Source organism: Cervus canadensis, chromosome 33, assembly GCF_019320065.1.
Source record: "Cervus canadensis isolate Bull #8, Minnesota chromosome 33, ASM1932006v1, whole genome shotgun sequence".
NCBI classification, from domain to species: Eukaryota; Metazoa; Chordata; class Mammalia; order Artiodactyla; family Cervidae; genus Cervus; species Cervus canadensis.
The window spans coordinates 34,588,733-34,609,679 of NC_057418.1; positions in this window are offsets into that span (position 1 = coordinate 34,588,733).

Here is a 20,947-nt window from a genome sequence, read left to right on the forward strand (position 1 = left end):
AAAAAATAAAACGTAAAAAAATCCACTAAAATGTGAAGTCAGTCACGGGTACACTGCCCAGCAGGCCCACCTTAGTGGATCTACATGGCAGTACCTTCTAAGCTGTATTGCAAACACTGAAACCCTCAGGTACATAGATCATGTACTGTCAAAAACATCTGTAATAGAATTTAAAATATGCACTAGAAAACTTTGAAAGAACTATAAGACATTGTAGAGAATATTTGTTTCTGAGTTACAGATTTGTGTCCTTTTTGCTCTTTTGTATGCAATTCTTTTATATTATTAAAAATGGTACGTAATTTTAAGAGAGTAGAAATGCATATGTCATTTTTTTGAGTGTAAGTATAATGAACAATCACAAAAATTAGAATCAATTCTGTGTGCAAGCATTTCCCCTAACCCTTGAGCAATTTTTGAACCAAATCCTAAAGTTTCATGACTTTGCAGTTCTCTCTAACTGTGGCACTGGAGACCACTCTTGAGAGTCCCTTGGACTGCAATCCTAAAAGAAATCAACCCTGTGTATTCACTGGAAGGACTGATGCTGAAGCTGAAGCTCCTACACTTTGGCCACCTGATGGGAAGAGCTGACTCATTAGATTAGACCCTGATGCTGGGAAAGACTGAAGGCAGAAGCAGGGGGCAACAGAGGAGAATATGGCTGGATGGTATAATTGAGTCAATGGACATGAGTTTGAACAAAGTGTGGGAGATAGTGAAGGACAGGAAAGCCTGGCATGCTGCAGTCCATGGGGTTGCAAAGAGCCGGACATGACTTAGTGAGTGAACAACGGCACTGTGCCTGTCCCCAAAACTCGGACGTCAGTGGACAGTCTCCACACCAGAGGCCGGAGAACTACAGCCTGTGGGCCCAGTTTGACCAGGCACCTCTTTTTTTTAAGAGTCAAGAGTGAAACATGCCTTTTAACTTTTCAAATGGTTATATTTTAAACGTTAACTAAGCACCTATACCCTAGTCTCAATGTTTTTCCTCAGCAAAACCTAAAACATTTATTTTCTGGGTCCTCTAAGGAAAAACTTCATTGGCCCCTGATCTAAAATAAATAAATAAATAAAAGTGACCCCGATTCAACAGAGTAAAAAAGTGTAGATTAAATTTGAAAAGATTGGTTTCATACAACCTCAACCTTTTAATGTGTTGTTCGTATTACAACTATAAGGAAATTATAGATTTAAAATTAGGCAGCCTCTCCTAACTATTTGAGTATGGAAAAATTGCATTTTGGTATGACTTTTGATGTATTTCAGGTCTTGGTTTCGCAGAAAATTATTTGCTGTAAAGTGCAGTGCATCTGTTATTCAACCAGAAGCTTTCTCTGTACTTAGTGGGATAGTAGCATGGAAATAAGCTTCCAGATCAGAAAAGGAAAGTGGGTTTCAGTCCTGACTGCCTGCATTCTGTGATGTGAAAGTTTCCCTCTATGTCACGGGGATCTTCTCAGGGCAGTGCACCAGCTCATAGACTTACTTAAGGGCTAAGCAAGATAACATAGCCAGAGTGGTTAGCACAGTGTCAAGTTCTTAGTAAAACCAGATTGAAAGCTAATTATTATTTGTTATGGTGTTTAAGGCCATGGGGTGTGGTTGTTGGTAGCTTTGAGAGATGGGACAATCCTGAAGAGAAGCAAAGAAGTAGGCAACAGCTGTTCACTGGCATGGGATCCCCTTGTCAGCTGGGTAGAAGAGATGCTTAAAGGAACCTGACTTGCCCTGGTGGGTGAGAAGTGTCCTGCATTCCCCCCAGCTGGATATTTCTACTAACCACGAGCCACTGTTTCCTCTCCAGGTGGTTCTTTCCATGGCCCAGTGATCTAGAAGCACTTGCTGTTGCTGCCTTGGGGAAGCTTGTCAGTAAGTCCTAATTGAAGCAGCCTAGAGTATCAAGTTGACACATGCGGCCAACTGTCTTAGAGATTGACACAGACCTAGAGCAAACTCCCTGGGAGAGACACCCCTCTTTCTGTGCTTAATTCACTGAGATTGTTTACTTCAGAATAGTTTAGACTCTATGGATAAACCTAACTTGTATTTAGACAAAATTCAGCAACTCGTTATAATTCAGGTAAAACTGTTTGAATTTATGGGGCTTCCCAGGTGGTGCAGTGGTAAAGAATCTGCCTGCCAATGCCGGAGATGCAACATTCACGTGTTCGATCCCGGGGTCAGGGATATCCCCTGGAGTGTGTATCTGTGCTAAGTAGCTGCAGCCATATCTGACTCCTCGTGACCCTGTAGACTGTAGCCTGCCAGGCTCCTCTGTCCATGGGATTCTCCAGGCAAGATCTCTGGAGTGGGTTGCCATGCTCTCCTCCAGGGGATCTTCCCAATCCAGTAGGAAATGGCAACCTGCTCCAGTAATGCTGCCTGGAAAATTCCATGGGCAGAGGAGACTGGCTGGCTACAATCCACAGGATTGCAAAGAGTCAGACATGACTGAACATGTGTTTGAATTTATGTGCATGCATTTTATGGCCATGTACATCTTATGCTTCCTAAAGCATAATCTAGCATTTAATGTATTGAAAAAAATGGATATACATTCATCCAGTAAAAAAACACAGTTTCTTCTTGCATTTTGTGTTCTCTATACAAAAGCTATGAATGCTGCATTGTACGTAGTGCATGAGCAGTCGGCTTTGCAGACTGTTTCTCAGCCACGGTGCACCGCCGGCGCTGAGCACACTCCTCAGAATGCTTATGGACAAATGCCTGATTATTCCCAGTCCTGATGAATAGAGCAGGTTGTCATAACAAATTGCTATCTTCTAGAACAGATTTTGAGAGAGAAAAAGCCAATAGCAACAATGTCAGTGATTCTTGGGCTTTTCAGCTTACGATAAGTGGAGATCAATACCATTCATTTAAATGGCCATGTATTACACCTGCTATAATTCTTTCCACATTCATGTCAACCTGGCATTTCCCTAGAAATTTCTCTACAGGAAAAGAGGCAACAGTGTAGGCTCCATGTGTGTGTCCTGTGAATCTTTATTCAAGGTGTTTCCATAGAAAGACTTCATAACCAGTGACTACAAATAAACATTTGAATAAAGAGACTGTCATTTCCTTTTAATGAATTACATTTTGCTATATTCTGGATGAGAATTTGATTAGAATACTTATTATAATAGGTAAATTGAGGCCATTTCAATATCTTATGCAGAAAATACATGCTTTTCTTTAGTTCACCAGAATTGTATAATTAATTGACAAAGCTTATAGCATTACTTGTAGGAAATGCTAGCTGATTTCATTTATTATTTCAGTATATTTCATCAATTATGTAGCTAAAGCTAGATATTAAATTTCATTTCAATATTTTCATTATCTACTTTCAAAGTGTGGTGAAAAAATAGAAGAAAATGGACATCCTGAGGGAAATATAAGAATAGTTGATGGCAGATTAGGATGAATAAAATGTTCAGAAGAGGAGCTTCAGAGGGAGACTATAGACAAAGTAGACTCAATAACAATTAATTGACTGTCTATAACAATTACTTAGACAAATGGTGATGAGAAGGAAAGGAGGGATGGGCTGGAGCTGCAGGGTGGAAGAGAGCACCAAACCACAGGGAAAATTGAAAGCGGGAGCTACAGCTCAAACCAAACAGGGGGAAAATTCTTAATGCTGAGGCTACAGGGAAAGTCTTAAAAGTTTTTGACTGAAAGTCTAGTTTCTTACAAGATTAAAAAAAAAAATCAGACTTATCCTTTGCAAGACTGGAAGTAAAGAGAAAAAAAGATAAGCACAAAAGATCACATATATAACTGTCAAGAATGAAAAAAATTAAACTAACTTAAGGATACACAAAAATTTGGAGTATATTGCTCACAAAAAACTGCCTAAAAAAAGATACTAGCCAAAAAAACAAAACATGAAGCAGAAAATGAAGGTCAGGTCAAGAGAAATGGTGGCAACTTTCGTGTATACCGATAAGGCCTCACAGGGGCACAGAAAACAATGGATTGTGCTCCTGTTGACTGGGCCCTAACAGAAATGTCCATTTGGATTAGGTGGTTGCTCACGTCTACTGCATTCTGAACTGTTTCTCTTTAATTATCCAGTAAGTTACAAGGAATAGTGCATTAATTATTTCCAGCTAGATTTGTTAGTATCTCCAACTACGCCTGTGGATTTGCCCACTTCTCCCTTAAATTCTGTCAGGTTTTGCTGTGATAGTTATACACATGCCTATTGAGGATTATTTATCATTTTGTGCTCTGTCTCTCTTTCTTTTCTCCTAGCAATACCCCTGTCTTCAAGTTTACTTTGCCCTTTATTATTATAGGGTCTCCTCCTTTCCCACATTGCTTGTTTTCTAGGTGCATTTTTCTTACATTATATTTTAAGACTATTTGTGCTTATGTGTTTTGTTTCTCTTGTAAAATAGAATTGACTTAAAAAAAAAAAAACCCAACCTGATAATCTCCATCTTGACTAGATTGCTCTGTCTGTTTGTATTTAATATTGCTATTGATATGGCTGTATTTACATTTTACAGATTGTTTACTATTTTCCTCTTTTGTCTCAATATTTTCCCTCCTTTCCTTCATTCTTTTTTTGTCAAATAAGTTTCTTTATGATTTAATTTTATTCCTTCTATTGGCTTCTTGGCTATATTTCTTTGAATTATGTTTAGTAGTTTCTCTAGGGATTACGACATACATCTTTATCACAATAGACTTAGAACTGTTGTTCAGATACTTACGGTAAAATGGGAAACTTCTGTCCAATATATTTTTATGTAACACTCCCAGGCTTAGCACTTATTGTTGCGTTTCCTATATACCCATATACACCGTAAACTGAACAAAAAAGAAATTACTACAATGTTTGCTTTAAATAATCCTGTGTATCTTCTAATGAGATAGGTAAAACATGGATGGCTTCAGTTAGATAGTGCTCGACTTTGTATACTGAAGAAGGTTCAGGGGACCTCAGGCGACAAAGTCTATGAAGTTTTTGCAGGAAAAGGACACAATAGGGCAGTTGCCCTGCGGTGAGGCGCTCAGCCTTCCTTCTGGCTCAGCCCCCACGTCTGCCCCTGACCACTGGAAACGCCACAGCGTCGACTACACGGACCTTTGTCGGCAAAGTGATGTCTCTGCTTTCAGCTTTGTCATAGCTTTTCTTCCAAGGAGCACATGTCTTTTAATTTCATGGCTATAGTCACCATCCACAGTGATTTAGGAACCCAAGAAAATAAAATCTATCACTACTTCCAATGTTTCCCCTTATTTGCCATGAAGTGATAGGACCAGATTCCATGATCTTAATTTTTTGAATGTTGAGATTTAAGCCAGATTTCCACTCTCCCCTTTCACCCGCATCAGGAGGCTCTTTAGTTCCTCTTTGCTTTCTGCCGTTAGAGTGGTATCATCTGCATATCTGAGGCTGTTGATATTTTTTCTGGCAATCTGGATTCTAGTTTGTGATACATCAGACTTGTATATACTGTTTCCTAATCTGTCTTACTCTATTCTATTAACGTACTTTACTTTTATCAAAGCATTTATGATCTGAAATTATCTTGAACTCACTAGAAGGTAAACTCTGAGATGAGACACTTTGCTTGTCTGTTCAGTGCTTAGAAAATCCTTGACACAAAAGCAGATATTGAATGAATATAAATTACAAAAGAAGGGTATTTTTATTCAACTTTATACACGTGGTTTAGCGGATGAAGGATACACCATTATAAGGAATTATAAATTTACCCAACTACTGAACTGGTGTTTTACATTTAATTTTGTTTTCAAAGTTGTCACTATTAGAAGCAATCCCTCTTGTTCTTGTAGCTAATCTTGGCACAAATCTTTTGTTATTGCCTTGATTTAAATTTCTAGACAAGAGATTGATGGATCAAAAGGTATGCATAATTTAAGTGTTTTCATATACTTTGTCCAATTCAGATGTATAACCTTTATTTCTCTTCTACTAGTTTTTCCTGACATATCTTGAACTTTTAGTAACATTATGTGTTACCATTTATTGCTACCAGTTTGAAAGATGGAAAATGGTTTCCCAGTCTGTTTATATTTGCATTTATTAGACAATTAACAACTTTAGACTTCAGTACAGTGATTTATGAATTACTTGTTTATATCTTTTGCCAGTTTTAATGGGGATACAGTCTTTTTCTTGGATGTTTTCAAATAATAAAAGCATTAATCGTTTGCCTGTTATGTTATATTCTTCCCAGTTTGTAATTTGCCTTTTATACTGTTGATTTTCTCATGATAATCAAACTTAGGTCTTCAATTTCTAACATCTCCATCAGTTTATGCCAAGAAATCTCAAATAATATTTTTATGAAGTCTTCCTTTTATCATTTCGGTTTTTATTGTGTTTCTTGTATAATCTTTTGAGTTGACTTTCTTTTGAAAACGTACTTAATATATGGATTTCTGCACAATATTTCAGAAAAGATCACTCGTGGTATATAACTGTGAACAAGGTAAGATGTTGACTGAATAGTGTAGTCCGTGGGCACTGCAGTGTAAATCTTATGTGGGCGGAGCTGATTTATAGATCAGATCAACTCAGAAGCAGGCATCTGCTGACTGTCAGGTGGGCCTTATCCCTGACCATTTTCTTTAGCTCCCGTGAAACTATATGTTCTTTTTCCTCTGCAGGCACCTCAGCAAGCTGTATATTCTGCAAAGAAGTATGAAGAGGGAAGGCAGGGACACAGGGGAAAGGCAGCCGTGTCCACTGGCGTCTGACCCTATCTGAGGAGTGTGACGGGGTCCCACGTGCTCCGAGGACAGGCCTGCGTGGGTGCGTAGAACACCCCTGACCATAATGGGGCAACACATTTGTTAGCACTTCCTGTTCACGAGGTGAGAACTGAGTCAGAGAGAATTTCCCTTCCATGAACCTTAGGCCTTGCCCAGGTGAGATGCTGGACGTGGAAACAATCCCCGTTGATGGGGAAGAAAACAGTCAAAGATGCAAGTCAGAGATGTCTGGGTTAAGGACCCTGAAGGTGAGTGCTTCATCACCTGGGGAGGAAGGTGGTAAAAGAAATTCAGTAGTTGATCATGTGTCATATGTACACAGAGGTACCCTGGAATAATAACCAAGTTCCTGGTTTTCTCAGGATGGTACCAGTGAAAGGAAAATATCTCCTGCCCATTTACCAAGAATCAGAAAAGAGAAGTGAATTGGGTGGGGAAGGTCAAATCTTCCTTTCCTTACCAGCACAACTACTGCATCAGGAAAGCACACACTAAGAGATTAATTTCTGTTTAACTGGGAATGTTTTTCTATTTCTTACTAAAATTAGATATTTTAAGTATGGAAACTTATGGAACCGAGACCATTTATGGAAGAATAAAAAAGACTGGAAAAACTTTCTATCACTCAAAAAGTGAACTGAAAGTGATTTTTTTTTTTCCCCTGGCCTAAATCTCATTCATGTATAGGAGAAAAACATTTCCCACATAATGGGCTTGCAGTCTCAGTAAGGAGAAAAAAACAATTGTTTTTTGATCCACTGGAGATCTTGTTTCTGCAACATAATGAATACAATTATAACCATGAACTCAAATCAAAAGAGTACATTTCAGAAAGAAAAATTTTAAAGCTGGCCAAAATTGCAAGGAAGTTGATTGCAGTTTGTGGGTGTGTCAGTCAGTGTATGGATAATTGAACCTCTTGATGAGGGTGAAAGAGTGTGAAAAAACTGGCTTAAAACTCAACATTCAAAAACTAAGATCATGGCATCTGGTCCCATCACTTCATGGTAAATAAATAGGGAAACAATGGAAACAGTGACAGACTTTATTTCTTGGGCTACAAAATCACTGCAGATGGTAACTGCAGTGGTGAAATGAAAAAACACTTGCTCCTTGGAAGGAAAGCTATGACCAACCTAGACAGCATATTAAAAAGCAGAGACATTACCTTGCCAACAAAGGTCCATCTAGTCAAAGCTATGATTTTTCCAGTAATCATGTATGGATGTGAGAGTTGGACCGTAAAGAAAGCTGAGCGCCAAAGAATTCATGCTTTTGAACTGTGGTGTTGGAGACGACTCTTGAGAGTCCCTTGGACTGCAAGAAGATCAAACCAGTCCATCTTGAAGGAAATCAGTCTTGAATATTCAATGGAAAGACTGATGCTAAAGTTGAAGCTCTAATACTTTGGCCATATGATGGGAAGAACTGACTCATTTGAAAAGACCCTGATGCTGGGAAAGAGTGAAGGCAGGAGAAGGGAACGACAGAGGATGAAATGGGTAGATGGCATCACCGACTCAGTGGACATGAGTTTGAGCAAATTTCAGGAGTTGGTGATGGACAGGGAAGCCTATTGGGGTCGCAAAGAGTCTGACATGATTTAGCAACTGAACAATAGCAACAATATAATTATTATTTGTGTACCTTTCTGTTTGAAATAAGACACACTTTAAAGAAAAAAAAAAAAAAGAGGGGAGGGTCTGGTTTGCCAACCTAGCTGAAAATGAGTTTATGAAATTTCCCCTTGGAAAGAGCATCAGAATCTTAACCGACCACAAGGAGATGCGCCTGGTGAAAGCTGACAGCTCCAGGCTCCCTGTGAACGAGACAGTCACTGAGATCAGGCGTTGCTGACATCCCTGCTCTCGGATGGTCATTCCCAATGCCTGGAGGTATCCACGCGTCTCGCAACCGTTTTATACTTGAAAGTGGGTTCTGTTCCAAGGAGTGAAGCATACTATAGAGTCTCCGTTGTGAATCTTACAGACGTCATTTCCCAGACCATCCCTGCTTCATCGTCGACACGAAACTGCAGGAGAACCTGCAGCAGAGGTGAGCTTCCTCCTGACCCAGCTGGGGGCTCCTCCTGCTTTTTCTCCTTTCCTCTCCGGGCCCATCAGCCCTCATTAAACGAAGCAGCTGTCCAGCCGGCTGGAGCCTGGTCTGCAGCCAAGCAGCCTTGCCTCGGAGATACAGAAGGAAAGAGAAAAAGCGGAGAGAAGCCCGAGAGGAAGATGCTGGGATTCGGCTCAGTCTGTCCCTCACTGCTGACGCTGAGCAGAAGGCGCCTTTGATGGGGGAGCTAAGAGCACCCCAGGAAAGGAGGGGCCTGGGATTAGTGGGAGAGAACATTCCTGAAGTAAAGACACAACTTCAAACCAGCGTCATCTGGATGCTGCCACAGAGGCACAGGGGCTGGCTGTACCACCCACCGTGGGTTTGCAAAGAGGCAGCAAGTCTGGATTTCTATGTTTATTGATGTTTAAATATCACCCCTAATTGAAACGACTGTGTGGTCTAATGCATGTGGGCCACCCGAAACACACCCACAGGCCTGGTCTGACTGCGGATGGCAGGTTTGTGATCTCAGAATGCTAAGACTTCATTCAGTGGGTCCAAGAAAGCCCAAATTTAGCTTGTGAGAAGTGTGTGTGGTGTAAAAATACGATGTATGAATACATAAGATGTATAAACAGCGTAGGTTCCAGTTGATGTCTACAAAATTATTCCTTTTTTTTAAAATCTTTTATTGGAGGATAATTGCCTTACAATGCTATGTTGGTTTCTGCTGTACAAAAATGTGAATCCTGATTATATATATTCCTTCCCTCTTGAGCCTCCCTCTTCCTTCCACCCTCACCCCTCTAGGTATCCATAGGGCACCAGGTAATTCTCAAAGTATAGCCTGTGGGCCCACCAAAGTTCCTGAGATTTTCCGCGGTACATTCATTTCTATTTCTGAACGTTATATCCATGCAGAACAAATTGCCACTAATTTATAGGCTTGAAACAGTACACCTTTATTGTCTCACAACTTCCCTGGGTCGGGAGTCCAGACACGTGGCTGGATTCTCTTCGGGTCTCACATTGCCACCATGAGCAAGGTATCTGCAGAGTGACGTCTCTTCCTGGCAGTCCTAGTGGAAATCGGCTTCGGGCCTGTTTATAAAGTTGGTAAAGTCGAGTTCCATGCAGCTTTAGGACTGAAGTCTCATTCCCTTGCTGGAATCATTCTCAGCTTCTAGGTGATGTCTGTGCTCTTGGGCACATGACCCCCTCTATCCTCAAACCGGTAACAGTGGGTCAAAGCCTTCTTTAATTCTAAGCTCTCTAACCTCCACTCTCCTCTTCTGCCAGAGAAAACTCTGTGAATTTCAGGGCCCCTGTGATTAGACGAGCTACACTGAGATAATGATTTCCTAAAGGAAAGCAGTCCTGAATATTCATTGGAAGGACTGATGCTGAAACTGAAGCTCCAGTACTTTGGTCACCTGATGCAAAGAGCTGACTCATTGCCGGGAGCTGGCACACGAAATCCCCCCCATGACAAGGTCACGAGGAGAAAACCTGACGGGCAAGGCGGATCAGGTTTTCAGGGATTCCGAAAAGCTGCCCCCAGCGCTCACCTTAAAGATGATATCTGTCTTTCTGATGCTTGCTTCAATAGACTACTCCCTAATTTCTGTGACACAGGCAGAAGGCCTTCCCCGATCTCTTTCCAAATAAGAATCAATTTAGAACTTTAATCAATAAGTTTCCCGGGTGGTGGTATTTTATGAGATTATCCAGGGTGAAAGGAGTGTTTTAATTTAAACTCCTTTGCTGGTTATTTTAGTTTGTTTGGCAAATGCGTTTATGCCCTTGGTACTAATATGCATGATTGCTTATAATACCCTAATCATAAAATAACATAAATAACCTGATCATATAAAGGCCCTAATAGACATAGAGCCCTTCAAGGGGTGAGGAAGCCCTATTAGAAAACACAAGAAAAATTATTCTAAAAGTAGCTATTGGGTTAACATTTGCTTGCTGTGTTTTTGCTCTTAATGTGCTAAGGTTGTGTTATAGAAACCATTGTTAATATAGTTATAGATTTAGAAAAATAAAAGCTTAGCCCTAGTGTGGTAACAATGAGTTGGTTGCTAATTGTCAGCCAGGAGTGCTAGGCAGAGGCTGCCTCACTGAAGCTGCAGAGTCTGTGTGGGGTAAACTTCTCAGATAAACGCAACTGACAACTTCTGCAGAAGGATTAATTTTTGTATTAACAAGGATATACTTCTACTCTGTACTGTTGCCCTATGAGACTGCTACCTTTCAGTTAAGGTCACCATAGAAACAGAAAATAGGTTTACATTCACCTGACCTGCATAAAATGTTAATAGGCCCCAAGGCCAGAAGATAATGTACAAGACCCTCATAAACAAAGAAGTACGCAGAAAACACCCTGGTTTTGTGAAGGACAAGCTGACGTAATGTTAAACTATATTCCCCTTAGAAATGTACTAACTTAGGGTATAAAAGCTATGGTAAAAAATAAAGGATTGCCAGACTCTGCCAGACCCTGCAAACACCCCCGTCTGGTCACTCTCTCTCTCTCTTTCTGTCTCTCTCCCTCGCAGACTTGGCCCTATCAAGGCTGGTCTCACGTGTCTTCTCTCTCTCTCTCTCGCCGACGCCTTTCATCCTGAGGGTACCCCCTGGATCCTGCCAAGGCTGGACCCCGGCACTCATTGGAAAAGATCCTGATGCTAAGAAAGACTGAAGGCAGGAGAAGGGGACAACAGAGGATGAGATGGTTGGAAGGCATCACTGACTCGATGGACATTGGTTTGGGTAGACTCCAGGAGTTGGTGATGGACAGGGAGGCCTGGCGTGCTGCCGTGCATGGGGTCGCAAACAGTCGGACACAACTGAGCGACTGAACTGAACTGAACTGAATGGTAGATTAATGCCACTCCTCTAACTGCATTTTTTATTTGCAAAAATAAGATATGTTAAATGACAATGATTTAATCATGCTCATTTTAAATAGATTAATAAATATATTTTAATTTTCCCTTTAATTTCTAGCACAGTACATATTGACGAATTTAACCCACATTAACAGAAACTTCTTGATGCTCTCAACACATTTTGTGTAACAGAGTGCTAAGGCTGAAATGTTTGAAAAGAATAATAATAACATCATGATTCTCAAGCTAGCTGGAGACTTTAAAAGTTTTTTCTCTCTTCCAAGACTTTGTCTTTTTTTTTGGCGGCACTGTGTGATATGTGGAATGTTATTTCCCCAACCAGAGATCAAACCATGCCTCTGCATTAGAAGCACAGTCTTCACCACTGGACCACCAAGGAAATCGCCAGGACTTTTCCTTAACCAATGCTCCTCTTTTTTTTTTTTTCCCCCAAATGACCACCTATTTTATGTTAGTCAAGACAACTTTAAAAAAAAAAAAAAAGACAAGTTTTACTTCTTCTCTTGCAGAAAGCCTGTTAAGACTTACCTTCTCCCACACTGTAAAAGGCATTTCTCTTACCTGGTTCTGTATCTCACTATACATTAAAAGAACAGTACTTGCAATGTTTATTGCTGTTCTTGACTATCTACTCCACGGGATGAAGAGATGCCACTGCCTCATTTTCCTTAAGGACAGGATTTTAGACATTTTCTATCATTACATCATCAATACCAGCTCAGTCCTTGCATGTGGGCTTTGCTTATCCTCATCTTCTGTTTCATCTTCCTTTTCTTATTTTACTATCTCACCACAGAGAATCAGGAACTAAGATTCTAGAAGGACAATTTAAATCCCTTCATAAATAAATTATTTTCACTAAATTTGTCGCTGTGACATTGAGTGTTTACTGTATCGATGACTACCCAGAAGCTGACACCTCAAAGAACCCGTCCTTCACTGAATGCTCTACCAAATGTCTCCCCTGACGGCACTCACACAGCTATTTAACAGAGCAGGCATACATTCTGCGGAGCACAGTGGTGGCCTCAGCTGTGGGACCTGTCATTTCTTAAGGTTCTGCTTCCTAGATGGCCCCCTCTCTTGCCCAGAATGAATCTTTCCCTCTCAAGTTGCTGCCTGGCACATGGATCCATGCCTGCTGCTACAGCCCTGTCTGAAGACTTGATTCCATATGTCACTGCGGCAGCTTTCAACTCCTGCTTCCTGGGGTGACCCTCCTTCCCCTGAGACACTCAGGAGTTGCTCAAATGTCATGTCAATCATCCCGTAGACATGCCTCTATCACAATGCTTAGTTTCATTGCTTTAGGACCTCGCCATTATTCATCTCTTGTTGCTGTGTGCTATTAAACTTTATGCATAAGTGACCTGATAGAATTTCTTAAGAAACTGAAAGTCACATCCAGACATATTCAAGTCTTGTAGTAAAAACAAAACAAAAAAAGTTAAAAGGAGTATTTGTCTTTAGAAACTGGAACTTGATAGTTCTTCTAAGCCTGGTTTCTCAAGAATGTTAAATATTGGAGTTTCCTTGATATATGTCTTTCATTCCTTCAGTCATTGGTTAAATGCCTGAAAGAAAAAATAAAAGCTGTTTTAAAGCCATATTATCAAAGTACTTTAGCACGGAGAAAATTATGTCATTGACTCCAACCTCCCACTCACACTGAGAAAGAGAGAGGGGGAGAAATTGTAGCCTGGAAAATATGAACCCAACAGTGTCAAGACTTTCTATGAGATAATTTGATTTCTGACATGCAATCTCAATGAAAATTTCCAAATTTTTACATTGTTCAAAAAATATAACTCTGATATGTTTCAAAATTTGCACGGCAAATTTCAAGAGTTTTATGGGGATATTTATAGTGTTTCTTTCCAGAACACTTTTATATTTCCTCTTGGATATTTGGACATATATTAAAATATTCTGAGTAACATTCCCTTGTTTAATTTAGTCTGTACTGATGTGGGACTGTATGCATACATGGTAAGTAGCTTAGTTGAAATCTGAAGGTTAAGTCTAGTCTCTTCTATCTAACAAGTAATTCCTAGAGGAGGAAATGGCAACCCACGCCACTGTTCTTGCCTGGAGAATCCCCTGGACAGAGGAGCCTGGCGGGATACAGGCCATGGAGTCACAAAGAGTCAGACACAACAGAAGCAACTTAGTATGCACGTGACAAGTAATTTATTGTTTAGCCAGACTCACTGTTTTCACAAGTAAAGTTGAGCTACAAATAGCATAACCCCTCTCATTAATGTTGGCATTGCTATCTAAAAAATATTAACCTATCAGAGACTCCCCTGATGGCCCAGTGATCAAGAATGCACCTTGCAATGCAGTGGACGTGGGCTCAGTCCCTGGTCAGGGAACTGGGAGCCCACCTGTTGAGAAGCAGCTAAGCCCCGGCCACAACTGTGAGCCCTCGTATCTGTGCTCTGCCACGGTGAAAGACCCCGCGTGCCACAACCAAGACCCAACACAGACAAATAAATATTTAAAAAGTAAAGATATTAGCCTGTTAAAATATATACACTACTTTATATATTTCTATACAAGCATCCACAATAACGGACATAAAAAATTTAAGAAATTAACACTGCCTCCAAATCTATGTCACAACACTAACTGCTTGGCTCAAAAAGCACTCACACAATATGGCATAAATATTGAGATTTTATATGTCTTAATGTTGTTTCTGGGGCTTCCCATGTGGCTAAGTGCTAAAGAAGATGCCTGCCAATGCAGGAGATTTGAGTTCGATCCCTGGGTCGGAAAGGCCCCCTGGAGAAGGCAGTGGCAACCCACTCCAGTGTTCTTGCCTGGAGAATCCCATGGAGAGAGGAGTCTGATGGGCTACAGTCTACAGGGTCACAAAGAGTCGGACACGACTGAGCAACTAAACAACAGACAGACAATAATGTTGTTTATATGAAAATACCAAGATATAAAACTGTTTTTATAACCCTAGGACTGATGATCCTTCCAGTTTGTAAACCAGCGGCTGATATCATAAATAATAAAGTCCAAGAGGTAAAAGTAGTATTGTTTGGATATATGCAAATCCAACAAGTATCAGTTTCAAGTTCCTAATAAGATTCATAAGCTGTAGACATTTACTCTCTTCCCTAGTAAGACAGAAGCAAAAATCACATTTTCAAAACTATATATAGATATATAAATGCTAGTTATTAATTAAAATTTTTAAGTTAACTTTGTTAAACCATGTGAAATTAGCTGTCATCATCAAAGCTCATTAGTGCCCCCAGTATGTTATGACCAAAATGCAATTTAAACAACTTTGTTACTTGAATATTTAAACAAACATTTCTTCAATATCCAGTTATTGATGGGAAAACTGTTCACATGTTTGGTCATGACCTTTTCCACAGGACTCAACTGACTCCCAATTTTTTTGTTTTTCCTGATGAGACCTGGAGAATAAACACCCCCACCACTCTGCCCACCCAAATCTCTGATCCTCTTAACTTCTCTTGTGCCTTGAAAAGAGTAGAAAACAAACAAATGAACAAAAGCAAACTAAACAAACATACGACCCACTACAGACGTGATCTCTGGAAGTAATAAGAACGGTCTGTTATCAGCCTGGTTCTAATTGTTTTAGAGTCTCTTGGCTCTTTAGAAGCAGGCAAATATTTAAATATGGCTCTTTTGATTCTGGACCTTGGGGAGACTGTGGTTTTAGCCAGACCCAAGGTGAACAAAGGGGATAATCCAGGAAACACAGACCAAGGACAAAGGGAGACAGCAGGATAGTGAAGCCAGCAGGGCTTTTCCGAGTCCAGGGACGAAGAAAGAGCTCCTTTTCCATACTCTGCTTCCTGAAGCCTTGATGTCAAAGCTCACTTTCTAAGTCATTTGGATGAGTTATTGCGCCGATCTATTGGGAGAAAGTGTTCACCTCCTTGGACAGCAGTGCTGGTCTATTACTTCCAGGTCTGAGAGCACCTAGATTTAGGTTCCATTTACGTGTAAGAACAGTGCATTGTTGAGGAATGTCCTTGTAAAATCTGGGTCCAAACAATAGAAAACTGTTTTCCTTAGAAGATACTTTGCCCTGGCCCACCCATCATTCACATGTAGCTCAGGGTCCATCAGGGCAAACGTCACCTGATTCAGTCCTTCACTCCCTCATTCGTTCAGTCATTCATTCAGTCATCCAGCACATGAGTGAGTTAATGGCATCATCGGAATGGCAACAGCCTGCGGTAGTTTCTAGGAATTCAAACAAGAAAGAAAGGAAGCCCTTTTCCTCAGGGACTGGCAAATAAGTGAAACAGTGTGATGTGATATTGGTTGCAAGAATCGGGTGTTCATACAGTGAGGGCACACAGGCATGGTGTTCACGGGTACAGTGCGGGCTCACGGGCATGGTGGCCACATCGTGAAAGGTGGCTGATTACCCTCTTCCAGTTACACTCGAACTCCACTTCTGTGCTTCCCTGAATCCTATTTATGCTCCAGGAAGGCAACTGCCAGGCTGTGTTTTAATCATCCATAGGATTGCCTCCTTCACTGGACAATTAACTTCCAGAGAACACAAAGTAAGTTTGGTTTCTTTTTACCATCTCCACACTCAAAACAGCTCCTGAAGTGTCTAATACAAGTACGAATAAAGCAAAGTTCATTAACCGGCCTCAGCTGTCTCCAGTTAACCTTACATGCTCTTTAAAGCATTATTCTTCCATTCCCCTCCTCTCAAAATGACTATTCCTTTGACAAATTCGTAGCGCGATGCGTGATGCAAAACCATTCTTCCTGTAGCCAAAATTAATTTGCCCGGACATCGTTTGTGATTTTCCTCTTACCAGAGCCCTGGAATTATTCCCAAAGAGGAACTTGTTTGCTTATAGTCTCTATTGCCCGTAAAAGGGGAAAGCTCAAATTATGGTAGGATTCAACATATGATGTGACATGCACGCAGCCATGAAATATTTTTCTCCCTCACCACAGAGTCACTGCTGCTAAATTTATCAGTCTGCCGCTCTGAGTCTGCCATCCTGCAGAAAAATAAATAAATAAAAGGAATCAGCAGCTATGTCATCCTGTATGAGATTCCTATTGCTGCCGTAAAAAAATATTCCTAGTGACTGGTAAAAACTCAGTTCTGGATACAGTTCTGGAGGTCAGAAGTCTGAAATGGCTCTCCCTGGGCAAAAGCCAAGGTCTCAGCAGCACATCAGCCTTTCTGAATGTGCTAGGAGAGAAACCACTGTCCAGCCTTTTCCAGCTTACAGAGGCTCTCAGCATCCCATGGCTGGCGGCCCCCTTCCACCTTCAAAGCCTCCGGAGGTTGGTTGATTCTCCTATTTGCATCATCCCGACACGCCTCTGCCTCCTTCCTTCACTTACAAGGATCTGTGAGATTACATCGGATCTAACCAGATGATACAGGGTCATCTCCCCATTTCACAGCTAACTTATTAGCAAATTAAATTCCAACTGCCTTCTTAACTCACTTTACCCTAGAACGCAGCTGAGTTCCCAGGTTCTGGGGACTCGGATATGGACATTTTTGAGGAGCCATTGTTTTGCTGACCACACCCCCTCATGTATCTGCATTAGTGCTCTCTCCTATGAAAGCCTGTCCAGGGTATCCCTAACAGATAAATTTTCACGTGTTGTACCATCATGTTGTCCAGAAGTAGAGAACAAGTTGGTTCTTATCTTATGCCTTAAACAAGGTGGGTGTCTAATCACAGAATTGGATATACACAGTCTTTTTAGAACAGAGCTGTTTATTCCAACAGGGACAGATAAGTTTGCAAACGCTGGCGTGAGCTTCCCCAGGGTGAACTTGTGCTGCCTGTGCACTGCTTAGGAGAGGGATGGAGAAATCTGCTTCCACTGTGTTCTTTGGCTGACAGTTCACGTGTCACAACTGGATGGCTCGCGTGCGAGTTTTTCTGGTGGTTCTCAGTTCCCATAGAGACATCCGTCCTGTCCTTCTGGGACGTCAGCTGCCTTCTGTCCTCACCACCCCGCTGCAGCTCCGCTTGATTTCTTCCCAGCGCTCCTATCAGTACCAACGTGTCAGCACTTTCTAACAGATGGTTGCCTTCAACAGTGAACACAGTCGCTTAATATATCACGTGGGCTCCAAGAAACGCTGGGTGCGCATCTTGGGGACAGGCTGGCTGCACTGCGAAGCGCAGGCTAGGGAAAACAGTGGCTGCCCTGGGAAGCCTGGGGCGGAAGCCACGGAAGGCGGCGAGCGCCCAGAGCACACTGCTCACCTTTCCTTCGCTGAAGTCAGCCAAGGAAACGCCACGTGTCCCGGTGCGGCGAAGATCCACTCCGAGTCAAGGGCTTAGGCGGCTGAACCTACACAGCCCAATAGAGACCCACGCTCTTACCTGCTGGCTGCTTGACTTGGAACAGATCACTAAAATCTTTTAAGTTAAACGGATCTGAAAAGTGGAAGTGACAACTTTTGCAGCTTTTGAGAAGAGTTAGGTAGAAAGTACTTTGGAATTGGAAGAGCAAATTAAAGCGAGGAACTATGATTCTATTGTTTCTATGGAATAGAATGTCGCCAGGCTAAATTAAAATAATCTGAAGTGGGTGTAAGTTAGACATTGGTTCTCAACAGAATCCTCAGAAGTTATTTGGGAATATGGGAGTTGTTTTGTGTTGTCATGAAGAGTGGCAATGCATTGAGTTTTAGTGGGTTGGACCCATATGACGTACGTACACTGAAGTTCATAGGACAGCCCTGTACGCTAAGACGTTGTTCAGTGTCTTTCCTACTTGACACGTATCCCATAAGACCCCTGCAGGCGGATGACTATCTGAGCCTAAATCTAATGCTCTTTTGAGACTTAAAACATTTTCTGCTGGTCTTTAATACCCTTGGACTTCTCCAGAAACAATTGCCATGTAAGTTGAGGAAGAATGTACTTTGCTGTGTTCAGACATTAACCATATATTGTTTCAGATGCTTTGTGACCCCGTGGACTGCAGCACGCCAGGCTTCCCTGTCCATCACCAACTTCCGGAGCTGACTCAGACTCATGTCCATTGAGTTAGTGATGCCATCCAGCCATCTCATCCTTTGTTGTCCCCTTCTCCTCCTGTCTTCAATCTCTCCCACCATCAGGGTCTTTTCCAGTGAGTCAGTTCTTCACATCAGGTGGCAAAAGGATTGGAGTTTCAGCTTCAGCATCATCCTTCCAATGAACACTCAGGACTGATCTCCTTTAGGATGGACTGGTTGGATCTCCTTGCAGTCCAAGGGACTCTCAAGAGTCTTCTCCAACACCACAGTTCAAAAGCATCAATTTTCGGCGCTCAGCTTCCAACTCTCACACCCATACACGACCACTGGAAAAACCATAGCTTTGACTAGACAGACCTTTATTGGTAAAGTAATGTCTCTGCTTTGTAATATGCTGTCTAGGTTTACATTTAAACATTTACATGTAAGCATTGTTTACAACCTTAGAAAATCAGTGTACAAACAGCCACACCTCTTGTGGTATATGTCACCCATCCAACACATGTATCCATCTGTATTTGTAATTATGATATACACAATAATTTTATTATATGAGTATCCTTATCGATGATGTACTACAAAATGCCAATAACACAGAAAAAGGGTTAGAACTTGTTAACTGTTTTCCTCTCTGGAATATAAACCTGAGTGGATACAAGCATCCAACTATGTCATGATCTATTGCATATGCCTTCCATTTACATAATAAAATACATATAATTTTATTATTAACTATATTATTTTCATTTTTTCACAGACTTTAGAGATAGAATATGTGTACATGTGTGAATGTACATAATGTTATCCATGTATGTTTTCCAAGTTGCAGGCTGCTTACATTGTTAAGCGTAATCATTACAGGGAAGGAAAGGAATAGGTTATAACACTGAAAGCAAGAAAATTGGAATTAAGCAGACAAGATTAAATCTGATTTCCAAATCTTAGTAACTATCTGATAATCAACTAGTATTGACCTGTTGATTTTCTTTTCCTTAAGTTTATTGTGGCAACTGTGACAATAAGATAAAAATTGTAATGTGCATTAATTACTATTTTAATATAGTGATAGTTATTGATATATGTATTTATGGTTTACATTTAGTAAGTCTTATTTTAAGAAAGGCCATCCCACTGTAAAGGTGTTCTCCTATGCTGTTTTCAAAAAAATATTATGTTTTGCTATTCACATTTAAATTCAGGACTCAAGTAATCCAACTGTCTATTGGCCATATATTATTTGTGCTTTAAAAAAAAAAAAAAAAAAACGCTTTTATTTTGAAAGAATTCTAGGTTTATAAAGCCGTTACAAAAATGCAGAAAATTCACTTAATGTCTTTTCTCAGCTTCTTCCAATGTTAATACCTTACATATCCATAGTGAAAATAGAAAAAGCAGGATGTTGATGTCGATGGAACCCTAGTGACTAAAGCAAGCCTTGCATTTGAAGCTCACTACCCATACAGAGCAAATTGCTGCTTAACATCAATTGAGATAGAGATCTCTTTCCTGTCTCTCACATGGATTGATACCTGTTTCCTATTTCTTACATAGATACACTGCCATTCCTAAACTATGCCCTGATGATTTCCCCCCCTGGAGGGAAAATGAAAGTTCTAATCTATTTCTGGTTTTCACGTAAGCATGGATCTGTTTCTGGACTTCTTTACAGATTTCTACTATTCTATTTATCAATCCCTAAATCTATACCATTCAAAAAGTATAACATAGCTTGACAACCACTGCATAGATATACTTAATATATATAGTATACTCAACATATAAGATAAATCCTATCTCCTTCTTCTTCCGGAATGTCCTGGTTATTATTGCCCTTCACTCTTCCATACAATTTTAGAATCTTAGATGATGTATATATAGAATATAAAGAACTATGTAAGTACTCAATAATTTTCTAAATGAGATGCTGTTTTGTTCAAGGATATCTTCGATATTTATTTTCCCAGTGACTACACAAAACAGATAGTGGATTTATATTGAAATAGATCTTAAAATGTATTCTGTCCTCTGGTGTGTATATTAAACTTATTTTGCCACCAAGCTGGCCAGTTATCCAGTTTTATTACATCTCTCTGGAGCTTCTCAGCTTGTCTTAAATTCTTTGCTAACCAAATATTATGTATCCATTTAACACAGTATTTGTTTGACTATTTCACAGGAGTCT